Below are 16,040 nucleotides of genomic sequence, written 5' to 3' on the forward strand. Positions count from 1 at the left end.
CTAAATTATATTGGGGGCGGTGGAAAGGAAGTTATTTTGGTTTGGTTTTCTTTTCCACCACAAAAGCATATAAATGTAAATAATTTTTTTCCCTGCCTAGCTACAACCTTTCTCTGAACATTTTCCCCAACTCTAGCCATTAGCGCCAGTATTGAAACAGTCTCTCTTTTTAGTTTCTCTGGTGAAATGCAAAGCTCTGGTTTTTCTGCTCTTGCTTAAAGTGATGTAAAAGCTCAGGGAGCTCCTTGAAGCAGCCCTTAGAATTGCTAAGACGAGTAAGCAAAGACAGATCTCTAGGGTGGAAAAGAACTTTGGACAGAATAGCAGTTGAGGGTGTGTGGCCCTGTGTACACCGGTAGGATTTTGTCTGGTGCTTTTACCTTTTTTCCCTTACTATTCTACCTAGCAGCAAGAAATAGTCAACTGTGTTCTGGCTGCTGCCAATGTCTACATTAAACAGCTGCCTCTGAGCATCCAACCTAGTGCCAGCCTAAATGGCTGCATATCACTAGAGAAGAAGCCTCTAGTTTCTAGGCAGAGAAACTGAGACACAGGAATGGGAAGGGAGTCACTTAATGGATTAGGGACTGGTTGAGCTGGGACCAGAACCCAGGTGGCCTGGCTCCCAGCCCAGCTGACCACACTGCTACCCACACAGCCTGGGCTGACCAAAGACAAGCAGCCCATTGAGCAACTGCACAAACAACAATGAATGATGGATGGTCAGAGCAAGAAATAGGCACAAAGCAACTGTGACCCCATCACTTCCTGGCCCCTAAATTTCCAGGCAAGCCTATAAAGTGTGGTCACTTAAATGACTTTGACCAGCAACTTGGCCCAGCTTTCAAATCTGGAGACTTTCTACGGTCACTGCCAAAAGAAAAAGTCTGTCTTATATTGAGGGTAGAGTGCCTTTGAGCTCCACGCCTGGTTCTATTAAGTCTGTGGCAGTGGCGTTAAGATTAGAAAGACATATTTATATGGGTATAACCTGGTTCTGGACAGCTGTGGTGAAACAAGGCAACTTTCAGATTTTGAGGCTCCTCTTCTACAGATCTGTGCTCCCATTTCAGATTTAACTAGCAAAGGGTAGGTGTGGTCAGTGATTGTTGTCACAATCATTCCAGAATGTTTGTGTAGAGTTACTAGAATTTCAGTCTTTTCATTCTAAAGTATTTTCATCCGTCTCACCTTTCTAGAACGACACCCTTTTCAGCTCCTTTCCAACGGCTGTAGCCAACTGATTCTACCCCAGAGTCCCAAGCGTCCACCCCCGTACCCTTCCAGTTCAGTTCAGTTAGAGTTCAGTTAGAGTCAATTTAGATGACCAAATCTCATCCTGCTCTCCTCCTTAAATTTACCACTAAACGGTAGCTAAAATTTGTGGTCCCTATACACTTGAAGCCCACGCCAAATGACTTTACTTGTCAACCTGTATTGTATGTCTTGGATATGCCCCCATGCAAGGCACTCTGACTTGTTTGGCCTTAGTATGTGTGGACAGCCTTGGGCCCAGCCCTAAATTTTCTATTGTAAACCCAGGTGTATCCCTAAGAGATATAGCTGTCTAGGAAGTTTCCCTGTTTCAGGTGTCAGTTTCCTATTCTGAGCTAGACAATTCTAAAATGCCTATGCCCCACGCCTCCCCTTTAGAAACTGAGGAAGAAGTGAGGGGAAAGAAAAGTTGACTAGAGTATTTGTTTTTACATAGGCATAATGGGCACAATTAGACAATACATTATTTTGAATATGCAGACCAGGTGCTATAATGTTAGGAATCTGAATTAAAATTTCAAATGTCTTTTGTTAGAGTATAGCCGGGGTTGGCATCGTTTTGTGTTTGTCATAAAGAGGTATTTATTAAATGGCCTTTCTTTCTTGAAACAGTCCACACAGGCCTAATACTTATTCATTCATTCAACAAATATGGAAGGTCTACTATGTGACAAGGATGGCTTATTATGTTCTCATAGCCATAGCTCATTGTCACTCGGGTAGGACACATACAAGTTCTGCCACATATAATATAGTTTTATGTATTTTACTAAATTGTAAAACCTTTGATGTCTGGGATTATGTCTTGTTAATTTTTGTATCCCCCTGTATCACTGAGCGCAGTGATACACATCACAGGGATACAATACATGTTTGAATTATGCCATAATGTTTTAAAAGACATAACAAACGCACTAGAAGACATAACAAACGCACTATGTAAGTTTTTTTTTTTACTGTTAGCAGTCTAAAGCAGATGTATCAACAGGGTATCACTGTTATGCAAGTAAATAAATATTAAGTGTTTACAGAGAAGGATATGTTCACTTCAAGAGTGAAGGAACAAGAGAAGTATATAATTGGGTGGAGACTGGTGTGGAAGAAGCTAATTTTCCTCCGGTCACTCCAGAATGATTGTGTAGAGTTACTAGAATTTCAGTCTTTTCATTCTGAAGTATTTTCATCTCTCTCACCTTTCTACAACTACTCCACCCCTTTCAGCTCCTTCCCAACGGCTGTAGCCAACTGATTCTACCCCAGAGTCCTAAGAGTCCACCCTGTACTCCTCCAACTCCTGTTCAAGAATGCTCCAGACCAGGAGCTTTAGGGACTCGGGTCGGGAAAACACGGGGTCACGCGCGGGGCAAGCGCCAAACTGGCCGCAGCCTGGGGAGCGGCGCTAAAGGCGGGGCTGCGACGGGGCGGAGCGGGAGGAGGCCCGGGGACGGCTTGGGTGTCACCACCAACCCGCTCCGGCCGGAAACTGGCGCCTGTTTCCGGCCGGACAGCAGAAAGCCACCGATCCTGAACCAGGCGCCGGAGCCGGAGTGGCGACCGGGTGCGGTGCGGAGCGGGCAAAAAGCCACTGCGGGAGGCCAGTCCCGATCAGTCCTTTCTGGCTCCAGCTCCAGATCCCGTGCGGAGCAACAGCTGCGGTCGCAGTCTCCACCTCCATCGCCGTCGGGGGAGGGGCCGGCCGGACCCCGGGGTCACTGCCGAGGAATGAGGAGAGGCGGCCGGGCCCCGCGCTCCGCCCCGGCCTAGGGCCTTGCCCCGGGAGCCCGCGAGGGTAACGGAGCCCCCCGTCCTGACACCGTCCCCCGTCTGCTCCCGCCCCTCCCGGCTTCTCAGACTCGCAAACTCTGCTCCTCAGATCGCCACTGTCCGCTTTCTCCTTTCTGAATCTATTTCACCCGAAGCCATCTCCCCTCGGCACTCCTTTCTCGCCCTGACTGCTCCTTGCTTCGTCCCAATCTTTCCTCCTCCCTTTCACCTGCGTCCTACGTTCCTACCCCCGCGCTCTCCAGCTCCCGGCCTCCCTTCCTGAGCTGTGCTGGCCAGTTTGGACGGTCCCCCCTTGTCAGCTAGACTTTCGGGAGGGATGGTGGAGTTTTAAGGTGATTAAGATGCAGTGTATTATCCCCACAGTAGGATAAAGTTCATTTAAAATCTCAATATAATACTAAAATGAAAAGCAAATAAGCTTATTCTTCCTATTGATAGCCAAACTAAGGTGCATACAGTAATGGAGGAAAGGCGAGAAAAAGGTGTGTGTGTGTGTTTGTGTGTGTGTGTGTGAGAGAGAGAGAGAGAGAGACGGAGGTTGACGGATTCTAGGGCAGTCTTAAGAACTTTAGAAAAAAGAAAAGTTGCCATGAGCCGATGGAAACTTTAGAAGCTGATGATGAGTAAGCCGGGGGCTGCGTGATCTCACTCTTCTCATAATTACTAGGTTAACGGTGTGGCTCCGGTCGGGATGGAATGGGATTTGTTTACTGGGCCGGCGTATTTTTAGCTTGTCGGCTCACAAGGACCAGCGCTCAGAGTCTCTTTCTCCCCGCTCGTGGTAGTCTTTCTGTCTAACCTAGGTGGCTTCTCTGGGCACAATAAAGATGTAAAAATTTGAAATTAGAAACTGACTGGTGGAATTTTATGGAAGAAGTTCCCCACAAACTTTTCAGGCAGCTTTTCACGAATGCAAAGCCTAGAATTAGCAGGACGTTGACTTTTATTTTCCTTATCTTTTTATACGTACTACGTAACGCTTTGCTTAGAAATTCACATGCTGCTAATTTTTCAGTCTTTGGCCTCTAGTACTGTATATTTAGGAGATTTTTGAGGAGGCTGGATCCCTTTGTCTTTCAGAATCTATTTCAAAGGTGGAAAAGGACAGAGTAGAGAAAGAGGTGGCGGTAAGACTGGCTCCAAAGAGTTGCTAACCCCTAAATATTTAAAAAACAGTTTCTATGCTATGTAACTTCTGAAAACATGTAGAACATTTTCTTCCTACTAAATGAGATTGCATTCCTGATGGGGGAAGACTTCAGGGACGGAAGCTGGGTGGCTAGGGAGAATCAGAGGTAGTTAAATATTTGCTGTGTATAACTTACAAATACATTATGCGCAAACAATGAAGAATTAATTATACGCTTTGTCTTCATTGTTTTTCAAGTAGTTCTTTTAACGTCTAGTAACCAACCTGCTGTGCTAGTCTATTGATATTTTGAAGGCTGAACAAAACTGTAAAATAAATGAACTTGACGTTGCTCCTCTGCAGGCTGAATACCCCCGACCGTTCTAATTTCCACTATTGACCCAGCTTGCCTCAGAGCACCTCCCTGACAAAGTGGCCAGTTACTATGTACTTAGAGATTGCAAATCAATGCAAATATTAGCTCATACTAGGAATAATTAAGAAGGTAAATATGCTGAAAACATATATTCCAAAACCAAAATAGATTTTTTTCGATTTTACCCTCATTTTTGATTATCACCACCTTTCTGCCAATAATTATCCGTTAACATGAATAATTTAGAATTGAACAGATATCTGCTTTGGACATTACACTTTCAAGATAGAAGAAAAGATGGAAGGAAGATAGTGCCAAACTAATTTTTTATTGTCGTTGCCTTATTTGACTTATTCCTTGCTTTTAATACTGAAGACTCCCTCGGAAAAAAATGTAAAACTTTGCCAAAGCAAGAGCTGGCTATCTACTGACTTGTATAAGGCCCGGTGACTGGTAATGAATGCTAATCATTAGGTGGCCTTTAGTGGCCTTATGTTGCCAACAACTTGGAAAATTTCCCAAAGCTTTATTTGTTTAATCTTTCTTTTGAGACCCCTATTTAAAAAAAGACTTAATTTGGAGACGAAAATCTAATTTTTAAAAACCACATACACCTTTCCCAGAATCTGTTGATGATCAATAATTGTTTTGATCTGTGTGAGTTGATTGGTGCCAATATTAGTGATGATATCTGGGTATATTCTATTTTTATCTGCATCTAGCAACTCCCTAAGTTGAACTGCATACTTTATTCCAGGGCATGGGGATCAAAGGGGTTGAAGAAGCCTAGGAATGAGTGGAGAGCTGCCTGGTAGTCCACCACTATTCCTAGTTCTCAGGAGGCTTTATTTGCAATTTTGAGATTCAATGTATGTAACCAAAATAAGTATTCTGATTGTTATGAGGGCACTAAGTGCCACTTGTCAAAGTTTTGGAGCTCCTGAGTATCTTAAGCATGCTAAAAGACATTGGCCATTATAGTGTGGGTGTATGTGTGTATGAGTAGCACTCTCCTTACCCTAAACACTCATCCCACCAAAGGGAAAATCCTTAAACAGCGCTTTGAAATGTGACCTCAGCAGTATCTTTCCTATGGGAACTTAGGAGCTGTGGAATAGCAGACTGTGGAATCTTTTTTGTAGCCTCTGATAAATTCAGGTAATTAAAAATTTGTGTAACTGGAAGATAGATACAGGGCAGTTTTTCTCATGAATGCCTGAATTCAGTTGACTTTTTAATATAATAGAAGAGAGTTGTTTGTTTGTTTTTAAATAAGACATCCTTGCTGAGTAATGATTGAACACTTCTCTGGATAAAGCAGTCTCCATGCTCCAGTGACAGGCTTTAGGGAGGTATAAAAGATGTAAAGACATGTGTCTTTGCTCTTGGGGTTGAGGGTGGATGGGAAAGGTGGTATATAAATATGGGAAGGCAGACTATTATGAGCTTTAACATTTAGGAAACAACATATAGACAAAAGCAAATTTAACGTGCTGATAAGTATGTAAGGGCTGAGAAGACTTAAAGTAACAAAGAATCAGTGAAATAAATTGGGGAGATTTCTGAGTCAGTAAATTTTGAAATGGACTTGGGAGGCTGTGGATGAGTCATAAAGAGGTATGGGCTATTGAGTTAGATGGGTCTTCGTTCAGACCTTGCGGCTATTTTTTACCATGTGACCTTGGACAAGTTAACTTCTTTTCCTTATCTGTAAAATGTGAGCATTCAAGTAAATGAAATAGTTACTGTGTTGGGAATAAAAGAAAAGAAAGGATCTTCCAAACAGAAAGTATAGAATGTACAGTGTGCAATGATGATATGAATGACTAAGTTGTGAGTGGGGGGAATATATGAGAGTGACTGTAGAGAATGTGGGTTGGGCAAGTCATGGGTAGAGCAGGCAAGAGGGTGGAGGGGACTCAGAAGCCAGACTCTGTTGGGTGTTGATAGAAGGGTCAATAGAATCATTGTAGGTCCTTGAACAAAGGACGGATTTAATGAGAAATATTGAGCCCTTTGGTTCAGGAACTCAGGGACAAGGAATCAGGCAGGCATCCGTACATTGTGACTCTTATTTTCTGTACCATCCTAACCTGAAGGGATACAGCCAGGAGGCATAAGATTCCTTGTAGAAGTTTTTGTGTTTACACACCTTACTATGCTGAGCCTGCTTGTGCCTGTCTCGTAGTGCACCAACCTGTGGGGAAGTCTCAAGACTATGGCCGGATTCTCCTCAAGAGCTTATAGTAAGGACAGCATTATGTTTCAAGTGCATTTAACTCTCAGTTGTCTCTGCTAATGTAGGGAGCACTGTTGTAGGTAATTCAGAACTTAACAAAGACATTTCTTGGTTATTTTCAACTGTGTTTTTTTAGGATTATACCTTATCCCTTTATTTCCTCTAAGAAATAGTTTTAGATAAGAAAAATTACTAAACTGTTATTTGTAGTGACCCACTATGAGTTTAATTCTTTGCTAGGTGCTATGGAGGATTAGGAAAAATGACAACTTTGCTCCCAGACTGAAGTACAGTGGCGCAATCTCAGCTTATTGCAAGCTCTGCCTCCCAGGTTCATGCCATTGTCCTGCCTCAGCCTCCCGAGTAGCTGGGACTACAGGCGCCCACCACCATGCCCGGTTAATTTTTTGTATTTTTAGTAGAGATGGGGTTTCACCGTGTTAGCCAGGATGGTCTCGATCTCCTGACCTCGTGATCCGCCTGACTCGGCCTCCCAAAGTGCTGGGATTACAGGCGTGAGCCAGTGTGCCCGGCCGAAAATACATTATTTTTTAAACCAGATTTATTTTCATTTTTGGGGATCATACTAATATTGAAATAAATTTGCATTTCTAAGCTTATATTACCTGATGGTGGGGAGAGTACACTGATGATGAAGAACAGTCATTCTTGCATTAAAGATTTGGCCTTAGAAATCCGTAAAATAAATAATCCATTTGTAGATAATTAAGACTAGACTACACTGAATATGTTGATAGACCAATTTCTTTTCAAAATCTGTATGGATCCAATGTGGCCTCCTAGGCTGTCTGTCTTATGTCTGAGAATGACTGGCAGGTGATGCTTGTGTTCCAGCCAGAATGAGCCTTCATTCACAGTATCTGGACGAATGCCACTACATTATGTTGTGTTGTTGAAGATTAAGCCGGCTTTCTCAAAGGACTTGTGCTTTGTAGAGGCTCTTCCAGATATCAGCTTCATTGAAAATCTGTCAGACTTTTCCTCCTGTAGGAAAGTTGTTTGAAAGTATGTCCAATTAAAAAAAAAAAGGAATGGGCAGAAGTGTCCACATTTAAGAAGTAAACAAAATCACATGCCATTCTTTCATCCCTTTTTTTTTTTTCTCCAGTTGACTTGCTTTTCTCCATCCCTGCCACTCTCCCCCACCTCTTTATAATCATTACCAAACTGTGATGTCACGAGCACAGGATTATTATTTACTTCTTGAGTCAGGAGATTGTAGTATTTCTGAGCTAGAAATCAGGTGGAAAAGTCAGGAATCTTATTTTATACAACTAGATAGGGATTATTTTCAACTGTGCTTTTTTTAGGATTATACTTTAGCCCTTTATTTCCTCTAAGAAATAGCTGTAGATAAGAAAATTACTAAACTGTTATTTGTAGTGACCCGCTATGAGTTTAATTCTTTGCTAGGTGCTACGGAGGATTAGGAAAAATGACAACTTTGTGTCCTTGAAGAGTTTACAGTCCAGTTGGGAGTAAGAAGAATAAAAAGGAATAAATACTTGCTGACCCTTTTAATATGCCACACAAAATTTTAAAATGTGAAACTATATTGTTAGTTGCATAGTGCAGACCTCATACCGTAGGTATTTGGGGAGAGGAGTACTCAGGTAGTTATGTCACAGAGGAATTATAACTCATTTCAGATCTTAATAAAAAAATAGGCCAGGCACGGTGGCTCACGCCTGTAATCCCAGCTACTCAGGAGGCTGAGGCAGGAGAATCACTTGAACCCAGGAGATGGAGGTTGCAAAGAGCCGAGATAGCACCACTGCACTCCAGCCTGGGTGACAGAGCAAGACTCTGTCTCCAAAATAAATAAAAAAATAAATGAATAAATGTTATTGTATTAGGTACAAGGGATGAAGATGAAGAGGATAACAAAACATTTCATATTGGAGCTGAAAGGGATCAAGCAAAAGCCTGGAAACAGGACTATACCTGAGATGTTCTTGGGGCGGTGAGGAGACTAACCTGAGTGGCAGTGAGCAGTAGTGAAATGAAGGTGGGTAGGTTGGTTTGGAGCTATGTTTATAGAGGGTGTTAAAAAGCTAGGCTTATAAGTTTATATATATATATAAAATTTATTTATTTATTATTTTTTTGAGACAGGGTCTTGCTCTGTTGTCCAGCTCAGGCTGGAGTGCAGTGACACAATCTTGGCTGACTGCAACCTCCGCCTCCTGGGTTCAAGTGATTCTTGTGCCTCAGCCTCCTGAGTAGCTGGGATTACAGGCGTGCACCAGCATGCCCAGCTGATTTTTGTATTTTTAGTAGAGACAGGATTTCACCATGTTGGCCAGGCTGGTCTCAAACTCCTGACCTCAAGTGATCCGCCCACCTTAGCTTCCCAAAGTGCTGGGATGACAGGCATGAGCCACCGTGCCCGGTCAACTTTATATTTTAAATGGTAGAAGATTTTTGAATATAATAGCAGTATGATGATACTAATACACAGGTTGGCTGGGAGGGAATGGAGATTGACACTGGGGGTGTGTGAAGTGATGAGGCCCGAGTTAGAGTTGTGGAGGGTAGGCTAAGGAGAGGAAAGAGTGAAAAAGAGACTGTGAAGGAAAAATGGAAATTAATGAGGGGTGGATGTGGGAGATGAAGAAGGGTGATGAGTCAACTACAACTGTGACACGTTGTGCCTGGGTGTCTGAGACATTGAGTGAAATAAAGAAGTTAGGAAGCTTTCCTCATTTTAGGGAAATATGATGAGTATAATATGCGATGTGTTGGATTTAAAGTGGCAATGAAATATCCAAATGAAGGCTGTCCTGGGTGTGAGCTGGGGTAAAGATGGGGGTAGGTTTGGAAATGCAGTTTTGCAATCCATGGCCTAGATGTGGTAGCTGTAGCCAAGAGAATTAATAAGCTCTCTGAGGACTAAAGTTTAGGGAAAGAGCAGAAGGGCAAAGAAAATGGTACTGATAAACCTAAACACGTCTAAACCTAAACATGTCTCCTATCTTGTAAACACCGTCCTAGGCACTGAGATGGAGGTAAGGGAGACAAGGAACCCACGAGGAGCGTATGGGTCTAGTGGGAGGAGACAGATATGTAAATATATAGATAGAATGAAGTGTGATAGATGCTGTGATAGAAGTATGCAGCAGGGAGAGTGGGAGCCCAAGGGTCAGTTCTGCCTTGGGAACGCTGAGGTTGGAAAGAGCCTCCCTGAGGAGTTAGCATTTGAGCTGAGTCTTGAAAGATGAATTAAGGATATACTCTACAGATGACAAGAATTACATTCCAGTCTGAGAAAATACCATGAACAAATCTTAAAGGAATGAAGGCCAGACTTCTTCAGGTAACTTTTACTTAATCATTATGGCTGGAGGATGGGATGGAGGGCAGGCTGAAGAGGTAGGCAACGCTGGATCATACAGAGCTTTATCTTTTTTTTTTTTTTTTTGAGACAGAGTCTTGCTCTGTCACCCAGGCTGGAGTGCAGTGGCACAATCTCAGCTCACTGCAAGCTCTGCCTCCCGGGTTCACGCCATTCTCCTGCCTCAGCCTCCCGAGTTGCTGGGACTACAGGCGCCCGCCACCATGCCCGGCTAATTTTTTGTACTTTTAGTAGAGGCGGGGTTTCACCATGTTAGCCAGGATGGTCTTGATCTCCTGACCTCGCGATCCGCCCGCCTCGGCCTCCCAAAGTGCTGGGATTACAGGCGTGAGCCACCACGCCCGGCCTGGAGCTTTATCTTATACTGCAGTATATCATGAGCCATTTAATAAGTTTCACATCCTAGAAAGATGATGTCAGTGGTGTGTAGGGTGGATTGGAGATGGAGAAAGCAAAATTCCTTTCAATAACTTCATTATACTGAACACATTTATTGAGAGTGATCATATTTACAGATTCATGGAATCAGACAACTGGCGGGACTGCGATGCTTTCTTAGTTTTCCTCATTCATTTTCAAATAGAATACCTGAGGTTTACTCAGGATCACAGAAGTGGTTCTGTGATAGCTTAGTCTAGAATTCAGTCTTCAGCATGTACTAGGTGATTAATAAAGGTGAGTTCACCTCTCTCTTCTCTCCCAAGTCCCATTTCAGTGTTTGTGTCATTCTGCCACATTGCATTGTACTAGCAGATAGAAGGACTTAACATCATTCCATTCTACTGTCTTTTTTTAACCAGTCCAAAGTGAATAGAGGTATTTTCCTAGGTCTGACTGAGAAAGATGTTCCCTGAGAGTACCATTGGGAAGAGGGGCAGTTCGGTGCCCTGGACTGGGCTGAATGAGGTGTTAGGATTTTTCAGCTGTAGTGATTCAGATGTAGAAGAATGTCAAGGTATTTGTTTTGTTGCATGTCTTTATCTCTGCCACTAAGCTCCCTTTAAGTTGTTTTCTTTTAAACTTAGTTTTATTTGTGCCACTGAAACTTGTTAAATAAGCTGTGATAAATTGGGTACTGATTAAAAGTATATTTATCTAAAAAAAAAAAGAATATCTAAACAAAATTTAGAAAAGTTCAGGGAAAAAACCCAAACAGAAACAATTTTGAGCCTACATCCCAAATTTGATGGACATTAACATTTTGTCATATTTGTTTTAGATGTCTTACTCTCTTTAAAATATTAAATACTCAGATTCTGCATCTTCCCTGTATTTTCATTTTCATTGGATTTTTGTGGAGGGAAATTGTTTTAAAGTGCTAAGCGAGAGTTTGGATTTTGTGTTTTAGTCACTTTTGCTGGAGGAGAACAGAACAGGGTAGAGGGCATCCTCTAAGTCCTTAGATTCCCCTGGGAGAAATTGGGACTTAAGGACGTGTGGAAGGATGGATACCTTCCATTGATAGGCCTTCCTCAAAACTTGTCTGAGTTGTGATTTTTAAATTCTTTTCTCTGGGCTCTGTCAGCATCTTCCCCAGAGGAGGGCCTTGGTTTGGAAGCTGTCCACTTAAGCAGAGCTGCCAAGTCTTAATTCTTTCTCAAGTGGGCAAGGGTACATTTTGTTTTTGTTTGTGAGTATTTGGGAGAGGGAAGGGGTGGGTAGACAGGAGGCACAGAATAGCTACTCACAGTGAGTACTTATCTGAATTCCTGTGTAACTGGAAGTTTTCTTGGCTGTTTTAGGGGAGATAACTTGGTTACACTAGCATTTAAATTATCTGGGAAGGTGGTTTTTCACTCCCCTCTGCTATCTGATTTGAGATGGCAATAAACCTTCTTGTCCATTTTTGTCAGTCCCCACTCTACCCTGTTCTAAGCGCTGCTGTTTGAGGGATGTGAAGGCTCCTCTTCAGTCTAAAACTGAACAAGTCAGATATCTCCTTATAGTTTTGGGAAACCATTCTGCTCCTGACTGTTTTTGTGTTGACTCCTCTATTCATCCAATCACCTGGCCCTTTATTAATTTTACAGTTTTGCATAATGAGATATTTCAAACATTTAGAAAAGTTCAGGGGAAAAACTCAGGCAATTTTGAGTCTACAACCCCAACTTGATGGACATTAACATTTTGTCATATTTGTTAGATGTCTTACTCCCTTTAAAATATTAAATGTTATAGATATAGCTGAAGTTCCACCCTGCATCCTTTCCTCCTTCCTCTTTCTCAAGAAATGACTACTGGCCTGAATTGATGTGTTCATTCCTTCATGTTTTATACTTCCTCCGCCCCGCCACATCTTTATTTATTTATTTATTATTTATTTATTTTTGAGATGGAGTCTTGCTCTGTCACCCAGGCTGGAGTGCAGTGGCACGATCTCTGCTCACTGCAACCTCTGCCTCCCGGGTTCAAGCGATTCTCTTGCCTCAGCCTCCCGAGCAGCTGGGATTACAGGTGCGTGCCACAGTGCCCAGGTAATTTTTGTATTTTTAGTAGAGACGGAGTTTTGCCCTATTGACCAGGTTGGTCTTGAACTCCTGACCTCAAGTGATCTGCCCACGTTGGCCTCCTAAAGTGCTGGGATTACAGGCATGAGCCACCATGCCTGGCCCCACATATGTATTCATAGGCAACATACAGTTTTGTTTTGAAATTTTACATAAATAGGATCGTGTATGTATCCTTTTGTAACTTTTTTTCTCAACATTGCTTTTCAGATGTGTCTACAGGTAGATCTAGTTCATTTAGTCACCTAAATTTTAAACCTGTTTTCTCCATTGCCCTCCCCACTTGTCCTGTTTTTTTGTTTGTTTGTTTTTTGTTTTCTTTTTTTAAGACAGGGTCTTGCTCCGTCACCCAGGCTGGAGTGCAGTGGTGCCATCTTTGCTCACTGCAACATCTACCTCCGGCGTTCAAGTGATTGTCCTGCCTCAGCCTCCCAAGTAGCTGGGACTACAGGTGCGCGCTACCACACCCGGCTAATTTTTGTATTTTTTAGTAGAGACAGGGTTTCCTAATGTTAGCCAGGCTGGTCTCGAACTCCTGACCCCAAGTGATCTGCCTGCCTCAGTCTCCCAAAGTGTTGGATTACAGGCGTGAGCCACCATGCCCAGCTCCCACTTGCCCTGTTTTGTTTTGTTTTGTTTTTAAACTTACCCATTCTTAAAGTCCCAGTATAAACTATCTCTTCCACAAAAACGTTCCTGATTTTCTTTTTTCTCCAGCAGGATATAATCTTTCCCACAACTGGCTTAGAATTCTTTATAAGCTTTTTATATTAACTAATCAAAGTTGTATCCAGGCCACACTCTACAGATACCTACTTAGAGAATATTATAGATAGAATGCAGCTTTGAAAGTGCCAGTGCTGTGTTCTAAAATAGTTCTTTGAAAAGTCAGGGTCATTTTAAATGAGTTAGTCTACTAGTGCCTTTTGAATCATTAACAGCTAACATCAAAAGAAAAGGAAGAGCGTATTCCTCTGAGGCTTTAGTGTTAATTAATATTGATATTTACATGAAGGTAGTCGCATGTGAAGAATTAAGACACGACAATGGGAAAATACAATGATGCTAACTAACAAAAATGTAGTTTGTTTATTTATTTATTAGAGACAGGGTCTCACTATGTTGCCCAGGCTGGACTTGAACTCCTGGGCTCAAGCCATCCTCCTACCTCAGCCTTGTGAGTAGCTGGGACTATAGGTGTGTGCCAACATGCCTAGCTCCAACAAAAATATATTTTAGAAACTTATCTCCTCTTATGTGTTCCATTGTGAGCATCTGCTTTTGCCTCCCTTGAACTGGTAGCTCACCTGGCTAAGTATGAAACCATCCATTTCCTGAAAATTTCTATCAGTTCTAAGGGACAGGATTCTCTGACATGAACAATACTTGGTCCCTGTTGTTTACTGACATGAATAGAGACTTTCCATACCCCTTCTTAGAACTCTGAAAATAGAATTTGAGAGTTAGACTTAAGAGTTTCTGTGTCCTAGCTTCTTTGCTTGCCTAAAATAAATTCCTGGCTATTTGGCACAAGGTGTCCTGTCATTTTAACAACTTTAAGTTCCTTCTTTCTCACATCTTTGTAATTTTGTATAATATACTAATTCATTATGAAAATTGAGATTTAAATCATCTATGCAAATTTCCTGATTGAAACTACAAATTCCTTTCCACCGAACACTTGCTGTGCACTGGAATCTGGGGACAATGCACTAAGGAGATGCCAAGGAGGAGTTACCCAGTAAATAAATAAGCAGGAGGAGAACTGGCCCCTTGGGAATTTATATTCTGGGTTACATAGGACATGGTTACATACAGATAAATGCATATAAAGAAAAAAATGTGAGAAACAAATACAGGCTATGTAGCAGTATATCTAATATCATATAGCATTTTAGAACTGAAAAGAGATTTACATATTGTCATTTTCTAGGTGAGGAAAATGAGACCCAGAAAATTTAAATGACTTGTCTAAGGTAGTAGTTACTGTCAACAGTTTATTGGATATCTGTTCTCTGAAAAGTTAGGCTTCCAGTATATTATAGAAACAGTCAAAGTCATTAAGAACTCACTAATTATTTGTGAACACTGAATATTTGCATAAATAGATAAATAGTAATACAAGTCCTAGGTACTAAGTACCAAGTGACGAGTACAGTTACATAGCTATATAGAAGTTTAAAGGGAATAGATAGGGAAAAGTTTTACCTTTATGGTAATCTAGACCTTAGAGAAGAGAGAAATATAGCAGGGAAACATTCAAGGTGGAGAACCAGCGAGCTGAGCTCACCTTGTTTTGGGGGCAGGAAAAGTAGTTTGTAGCACAGTGTTTTACCTAGGAGGGCAATAAGATCAGTAAAGTTAGTAAAGTTAGGGAGTTAGATAAATTGGAGTGAGACTTAAATCTCAGCCAAAGGAATTTGGTTTTTATACTTATACTGAAAAATCTCTGAGTAGGGAATTGTATTGTATGAATTAGTATTTTAGGAAAACTGATTCAGCCTTGTGGTATAAAATAGAGGAAAGGATACCAGTTAGAGGACTGTTATAATAGTCCAGGAAAAAGACTGTCTACAAGGGTAATGGTAATGCAGAAAGGGGGAGAGATTTGAGTAATTTGAAGAGAGATAAGGAGAATTTGGTAACTGATTATCGTGAAAAAGGTTAGATAAGAATGATCACACATTTTCAGTCTGGGTAATAGCAATAGGGAGAGCTGGGTTTGGTGGGTTTCTGATGCCTCTCCAAAGTGGGGTACCTTGGTAGACAGCTTTGAAAGGTACTGAGTCTGGATCAGCATTCTCAGTGGATACTGAATTCAGGGTTTAAGTAACTGGTTTATGTTTGCATGCCTAGTAAGTAGTAGGACTTGGTGTGTATCGTCCGTTCTTTTGATTGTTGTTTAGTGCTCTTTCTACTAGATCACATTGCTTGAGAAGAGATGGGTCAAGTGGTTAAAAACAGAACGATGCCTGGAAAACAAAATGGGAAGTTGAAGACCACATTATGGTGAGGTTTAACCACAAGCTGTTTCAGTTCCGTATGGGTTTTCCTTATATTTAGACACAAAATGTGTGTACTTAGTCTATCAGGCTCTTAATGCAATAGTGGCCTGGGTTTCTTAGAGCTATCTTCTGAGATTCAATTCGTCATATTCAAGGGGAAAGATTTCTTCAGATTTTGGATTTAAGTGCATAGTCTCTCTGACTCCCAATTTGAAGATACAATTAGTGTCCCCCCACTCTCCCTGCAAGAAGGTAGGCTTGCTTGAGTTGAAAGCTGTGGGTGAAGTAGCCTCAAAGGCCCATTAGTCTTTTTTTTAGTAAAAGGAAGAGAGCTTTAGACCCAAATCT

General features: G+C 41.7%; 1 protein-coding gene across 7 annotated transcripts in view; it reads left to right on the forward strand.

Moving 5' to 3' along the window:
- Positions 1–2,706: 2,706 nt before the first annotated feature.
- Positions 2,707–16,040, forward strand: part of OTUD7B (OTU deubiquitinase 7B) — a 73,007-nt gene continuing 59,673 nt past the window's right edge. Inside the window, exon 1 of one of the 7 annotated variants that reach the window (XM_016926178.4) lies at positions 2,707–3,064. The gene's annotated coding sequence lies outside the window, so the exon portion shown is untranslated. Of the gene's footprint in view, positions 3,393–12,615; positions 12,635–16,040 lie in introns of those variants that run through there. The other 6 variants (XM_016926191.4, XM_063814336.1, XM_063814327.1 and 3 more) reach the window with 6 other exon arrangements.

Source organism: Pan troglodytes, chromosome 1, assembly GCF_028858775.2.
Source record: "Pan troglodytes isolate AG18354 chromosome 1, NHGRI_mPanTro3-v2.0_pri, whole genome shotgun sequence".
In the NCBI taxonomy this organism is placed as follows: Eukaryota; Metazoa; Chordata; class Mammalia; order Primates; family Hominidae; genus Pan; species Pan troglodytes.